Here is a 7,400-nt window from a genome sequence, read left to right as displayed (position 1 = left end):
GCACATCCCCAGCTCTGTGACCCTGCCCCCTGGGAAGTCCTGCTCCCACAGGAGTGGAAATGCCATGGGGCTGGGAATTCCACCCCCATCTGTTCCCAATTATCTCTTGGGAGTTTGTGCAACAGGGGAAATGGGGGAAGCTGAGACCTCAGGGAGTTGACTCACCCCACACAGGGGGATAGAATCCAGACATCCTACGTTCCAGCCCCCCCCCAACTACTAGACCCCAGAACTCCTGACTGCCCCCTCCCAGAGCCGGAGATAGGACCCAGGCATCTTGGCTCCCAGCTCTAACCCACTAGCCCCCCACTCCACTCCCAGAGCTGGGGATAGAACCCAGGAGTCCGGGCTCCCAGACCCCCCTGCTCCCTGTGCAAGGCAATGCTGCAGACACATGCCTTCCCTGCCAGTCCCTTGGGTGATGTGGGTGAATGGGAAGCAGATTGTGCTGGGGTGTGTGTGGAGGGGGGGAGATTTAAGGGGATTTCTGCTGGTTTGTGTCTTCTTTGCTAGACAGATTTAAGGCCCCACCTCTGTTTCGGCGTGTTTGTGCAGTGCGTATAGTTCTGTCTGTTCATGTGTTTCGGTGTGTTTGTGCAATGTGTGTAGCTCTGCATGTACCACGCCCTAGTGTGTGCATTGGTGTTGCTGTATCTCTGGGGTCAGTGAGCAGGACTGTGTCTGGCTCTGGGTGTGTCCAGAGGACTGTGGCGGAGTGCTCTGAGTGGGGGTGTAGCTTGATGTACCCAGTGAGCCGCCGTTGGAATCCGTCCCAAGAGGATTTGGAAAGAATATTCTGAAGATTTGGGGATTAAACAGAAAAAAATTGGCATCTGTATGGAGTGGGGGAGGGGAAATCACTGGGGCTGGGGGCAGGGCCCAGCCACACCAGAGCTCCCAGGGCACTGGGAGGCAGGACTCCAACATACAATTCCCAGGTCCCTTGAGTCTAACCACTGCACCCCACTTCCCTCCCAGAGCTAGAGAGAGAAGCCAGGCGTCCCAGCTCTCCCTCTCCCCACTCCAGCCTTCCCCAAGCTGGGGATGGAACCCAGGAGTCCTGGCAACACAAACTCTTCCTAAGAGACCACCATAGGTCCCAATCCTTCACTGGTGCCATCGGCTCACAGTGCAGGGGTGGGGGGGACGGACTGTCCCCCCAACACCTGCCCCCCATCCCCCCAAATCTGAATAGTGAGCGGCCCATCAATTGCCGCGGGCGTCAGGAAAAGCTGTCGGGCTTCCCAGGCCCAGCAGGGCCCGTTGCCCCGGTAACGGGGCCTTGTGGGAACGGAGCCTGCTGCGGCCCTATTGAGGGCAGGCGATGGAGGAGGGGGACAAAGTCCCCAAGGGAGGAGTGTGAAAAAGCCAAGGGACCCCCTCCCCCCTCAGCCCCGGCAACATGTGGCTGCGCTCCCACCCAGATCCGCGTCCCGCAGCTGCCCGGCAGTCCCGCCAATCACCAGCCCCTGCCCAGAGCAGGGGGCTGGGAGCCAGGACTCCTGGGTTCTCTCCCTAGCTCTGGGAAAGGAGTGTGGTCCAGTGGGTTAGAGCAGAGGGGCTGGGAACCAGGACACATGGGTTCACTCTCTAGCTTTGGGAGGGAGATGGGATGCAGGTGTTAGAGTAAGGGGACTGGGGGCTAGGATGCCTGGGTTCTCTTTCTATTGCGGGGCGGGCATGGGGTCTGCTGGGTTAGAGCAGGGGAGGCTGGGAGCCAGGACTCCTGGGTTCTCACTCCAGGTCTGGGAGGGGAGCATGGTCTGGTGGGTTAGAACAGCAGGGCTGGGAGCAAGGACTCCTGGGTTCTATCTATGCCTTGATGTCTTTTGATTCTTAGGTGATGGTTCTTCCCACCACTTGGGAGGCTTCCTGTTTGTTGTGAGGCCCTGTAATGAGTCAGTGAGTTCTCACACCCCAGTTTGATTCATGACAAGGGCCCAGCTGATACTAAGCTGGGCCCCTGAGCAGGAAGGTAAGGGCTGAATGGAATAAGGGGAGAAAGCTCCTTCCCCACCCCAGAAGGTTTCCCTCGCCTTTGACCCTCTCTTGCCCAGCACTGAGATACTGCCACTTCTGGAGCGGGGCAGCTGGGGAACAACCGCACAGTGAGGGTTTGGGGCAGGAAGTGAAGAACAATCCCATGCCTAAGCACAACCCCAGTGCGTGCGTGTGTGTGTGAGTAGTGGGGGGGGGGAGGGCATCAGCCTGGAGATTGGGGTTAACAGGCCACAGCGTCATATCCCTTTGGGAGCTTTTTTCCGAGCGCACGCCCGGGGGGACCTGCGGGATGAGATCATGGAAGAAAGTGGGGCAGAGCGCGGAGGGTAATTATCTCCAGCGGGAGGCCGGCTTCATGCCACGCACGGAGCCGAGGCTGTGGCCAGGGCACTGGGTCCAGGGGGAGCACAACCTGTGGAAAATAAACAGCGCCTGGCGATGGAGCTAATTAAAGCATCTTCCATGAGTCGCCTGGGGACAGCATGCCAGGGCTTCTCCGCACTGACTGTGGGTTGGATGGGAGACCCTTGGGGTAGCGGGGTGGGGGTGGTTAGTGGGTGGAGTGCAGGGAACAAGGGGGGCATTTATATGCCTGGGGGGGGGGCTGGTGTCACAGCTTGTGGTTGATAGGAGATTGACCCCTAGCTGGAACCAGAGTGAACCCCTGTATACCCTGCCTCCCACTGCACCTCCACTATATCCTTCTTCCCCCTTCTACCCTCCACTGTGCCCCAATATAAACAGCCCCATTATATCCCCATGTACCCTGCCCCTCAATATACACAGCCCCATTATATCTCCATATACCTTGCCCCAAGTGTACCCCAATTCAATATACACAGGCCAATTATATCTCCCATGTACCTTGCTCCCACTCCCCCCCAATATACAGAGCCCCATATATCTCCATATAACCTGCCCCCACTGTGCTCCCCCCCACTGCAGCCCCAAGACTCCCTGCTCCCCCAGACTCACTGGGTACCCTGCCCCTCATCTCCTCCCCCCGCTCCCCCGCACCTCAGCTTGACCTGCCTGTGGCGCCCTGTTGCCATTCAGGGGCTGACAGTCGGTGATGGACGGTGTGGCGGCCATCTGCTCCCCATGTGGGGACGGGCTGGGAGTTGTCTGCCCTCGCCGTGGGCTGTGGAGGCCTCCAGATGGGACTAGGCCTCGGCGGCCATCATGGGCCTCCTGTCCGCAACGGGGACTGAACCTGCCCTGATTGTGGGGAGTCCTAACGTTTGCCCCACAGCGGGGCAACATGGATGCTGATGTGATCCCCACAGCCTCCTTCGACTCACAGGGGAAACTTGGGATCAGAGAAGGGATCCCAGGAGTCCTGGCTGTCAGCCTCCCCTTGCTCTAACCACCAGACCCCACTCCCTTCCCACAGCCAGGGGGGCAGAACCCAGGGGTCCTGGCTCCGAGCTCCCATAGGCAGATTGATGAGGGGCACATCCTGGGTGTCAGGGGGAGGAAGCCAGGGTGCTGGGCTTTGCAGCAGGCTTCCCCTCTGTTCTCCATGCCAGGCCCTGTCCCCTAACCCACCATTCCTCCTCCAGGAGTATCTCATGAGCTGCCCATTTCAGTTACGGTCCAATGTACCTGCCGCAGACAGTGGGCCGAGTGGGTTAGAGCAGGGAGGTCTGCGAATCAGGACTCCTGGGTTCTATCCCCAGCTCTGGGAGGGGACCTGGGTCTAGTGATTAGAACAGAGGAGCTGGGAGCCAGGACTCCTGAGGTCTGTTCTCAGCTGTAACCTTGTAGAACCCACTGCCTACGCTGTGCCTCAGTTTCCCCATCTGTGAATTTGTCACAGTCACCCAAAGCAGGATGGGGAATTCCAGCCTTGAGCAGAGGCTGGACAGCAGCTGTGAGCACAACACTGAGCTCCCCCTGCCATTAACCAAGCACCTCTTGTGTTGGAGTGGGGGGAGGACAGACTGCGATCAGCCCCAATCCCTTAGCACGTAGGTTGGGCTGCTGGGACTTTAATTTCTCACGAGCACTTCGCAGGGCTCCAGAGCCCCCAGGGCTGCCCATCCCCACCTGGATATCTGCGCCTGGGACGGGGAGCAGGGAACTGCCCCTCACCCAACTAGCTATAGATGTGCTCCCTGTGTGGGGACGGGCTGCGAGTTGTCTGCCCTCGCTGTGGGCCGTGGAGGCCTCCAGATGGGACTAGGCCTCGGCGGCCATCATGGGCCTCGTGTCCACAATGGGGACTGAACCTGCCCTGATTGTGGGGAGTCATACCCGTTGCCTACACATCCACAGGCACATCTATCTATCTATTTCCAGACACCCCCTCTATCTATCTATCTATCTATCTATCTATCTATCTATCTATCCTGGCAGTTGGTTTACTGTATAACCAAGCGCCGGCCCCTCCTCCCCCTTTTGTCCCTGTGAGGTGAGGCGGGCGGGGGGGTGGGGCCGCTCTCACCATGACGACCTCTGGCCCCCTCCGTGGGGTCGGGGACCCCGATTGTACTGCCACGTTGTGCTTCATTAAATCTTGATCGGAGTTCATTAAAAGTGTGGTTTGGACATTCCTGCATAGTCTATTAATCCTGGCCCCCCGCCCCCACCCCTTCCCCCTCCGCTCCCAGCCCGCAGCACCATTATCCCCAGCAAGGGTCACAAAAGTACCATCTGTTTCTGCCGCGTTCATTCCCTCCTGACATGTTGGCAGTGTGGGAGGGAGGAGATGGGGGGCTGCGTAGCTGGGCCTGCCTGCCTTCCTCTGGGCATTGCCCTGTGGCCTCCTTCCCCCGCTGTGGTGAGGAGCCCGGGGACTGGCGAGCTATGGATCTAGCTAACCCCAGACACCCCCTCTGTCTATCCCCAGACACACCCCCCCCATCTATCTATCTATCTATCTATCTATCTATCTATCTATCTGCCCTGTCTGTTTGGAGTGCAGGCATGTCGGTCTCCATGGCCCACTCTAATACGCTGCTTCTCTATAGAATGTGGCATCTGTTAAAGGCCGCAGCAAAATGTAGTTCACCCAAAATCTTCATAGATGGTGGAGACAGGAATGGCTGTCACTCCTCTCCCTGCCCTGGGGCCAGATTACAGCCAGTGCCCCCATAGAAGAAAGGGCCTGTGTACCATTCACCACCCCCTAAATCAGCCAATGCCCCCACCCCAGGGCCAGATTACAGCCATCGCCCCCTGCAGGAGAAAGGCCCCATCTCCCATTCCCCAACCACTTTGATGGGTAGGTCTTACAGTCGCGTGGGGCTGTGTGTGGTGGGAGACACAGAAACAGGCTCACCCCACAGGGGACCCCTTCATTCCCAGCAGCGGCATCATTGTCCATGCTCAGCTTGCTGGGAAGTATTTAATTTGGATTTTCAGGAAGCTCTCTAATCCCTTCGAATGGATGGAAGATGAAGGCCAATACCCCAGCCAGGGTCATGGTGCCCAGCAGGGCAGGCCTATTGCAGGGCTGGGGGGAAATACCCCAGGGGTGGCTTCATCACACCAGCAGGCCTCATTTGAGTGACGGGGCCAGGGCAAAGCTACAGGATAGGGTGGGGGGGGTGAAGAGGGGTAAGATGGGGTGGCAGGATCCCATTTTCCTCATGGGGGGATCTTTCAAAATTTTGGGATGACCTGTAATTTGTTTGGATTCCACCAACCACCCAGAGATCCCAGCATGGGGAGCTAAAGGTGGATGGTGGATTCCTTATGGCCCCTGCCCCACAACATCCCTCACCCTGGCGTCTGGTCACATGTCCAATTTCATGCCCACCGTCCAAGCGGCTGATGTGTTTGGGGTTGGGGGGAGGTGCAGGTGGCCCCTCACTAATCCTGTAATCTTGTTAAGAGAAGCTGATTGATTGCCAACAATCCTTACAATTAATTAGAAAAGGGGACAGGGAGAGGAGAGGCTGGTGAGGGGCGAGGGTGGGTTGGCTGGCAGTGCCAGGTCACCAGACTGTCATTGTTCATGTGGGGCGGGGGCAGGTATTCGGGGGGGGCTGTGGTGAGAGGTGGCACCAGCTGGAAACAAGGCGGGAGGGGCTGAGGGGGACGATCCTGCCCATTGATCCGTATTTCCTAGCTGTGGATTTTCGCACAGTCGGTCGGTTTAAGCACGCAGCCTTAAACCCCTCGCTCTGCTGGTGGATTAAGCCCTCAGCCCATTTGCACAGGGCATATGTCGTGCCATTATGTTCACTTGCGTGCGCGCAGGCACACACACACACACACACACCCCCAAACCTGTTGGCATTTTGCCGCCACCTGATGGCCAAGTAGGGCGATGACGGGTGACTCCCACCCGCTGGGCCTGTCTCACAGCAAATTCTTTACATGCTTAAATAATTAATGGCTGGAGGGAGGCTGTGGCAAGGGGCCATGAAAGCCGGGCATCCCCCAGAGGTCCAGGTGGACGAATTCTTCACCCCTTCAGAACACCCTGGGAAAACGCTGGGCAGGCAAGGGAATGAAATTCCTGCCCACAGCCCCAGTAACTCCAGAGCTCTGTGGAAAAGAAGGAGAATGTCTGGGACGGGAAGGCAGAGCATCTGGCATAGCACTGGGCATGCAGCTGGGCCAGTCACAAGAATCCCCCCTCCCAACAGCTCCCTGAGAGGGAAAAGTTTAAGGGCTCTGCAATGCGCAGGCCAGGAGAGGCAGGGATAGCAGAACCTTGGGCCTGGCCTACCTTCCCGGGCCTTGGGGAGAGCAAGGCAGCCTGCACTGTCCTTCACATGCTCCTACATTGGCAGCTCGGCTGTCATATCATTGGTTCTGAGCCAATCACATGCTCCAGGGTGGCAGCCGAGCACCTGTAGTGGTCAGGAAGAGTTTTGCACCCCCCCCCCCCCAAATGCACAACTGGCCAGATGGCTTCTGTTCTCCCCCCTCCCCCCCGCTGGCCTTCCTCTGCAGCCTCAGGGATCAGCCACAGCTGGGGACAGGACACTGGGCAGGGTTACCCACTACTAGGGAGCTCTTTCTGGCTGCCTGGCTGGTGGGTCTTGCGCACGTGCTCAGGGAAGGCTGATCATCAGACTCTGGATGGGGCAGGGATGACCCCCCAGGTCAGATTGGTAGGAACCTTGGGGTAGGGGTTTGGGGTTTTTTATACCTGTCTCTGCAGGGCGTGGCTCTCCCAGGCAGCTCTCACCTAGCCAATTCCCCACTGTGGCAGGTGGTCGGGCATCAGGGCACCTCAGTTCCTCCTGTTCTCTGACTCGGCACTCAGCAGTTGAGTTTCCTGAGGCCTGAAATGCTCCAATCTAAGGTTACGGGGCTCATTATCCAGGGTTCTGTGGTGGCCCCAGCCTGGGCTCTCCTGGTGCTTTGACTCCATGGCACTGTGAATCGCGGATACACGGGAGGTGGCGAGGCATGGAGGACGGGGGGAGGTGCCTGCACAT

The sequence above is a fragment of the Caretta caretta genome, chromosome 24 (genome assembly GCF_965140235.1).
Source record: "Caretta caretta isolate rCarCar2 chromosome 24, rCarCar1.hap1, whole genome shotgun sequence".
Lineage (NCBI taxonomy): Eukaryota > Metazoa > Chordata > Testudines > Cheloniidae > Caretta > Caretta caretta.
Note: the sequence above shows the minus strand (reverse complement) of the source record.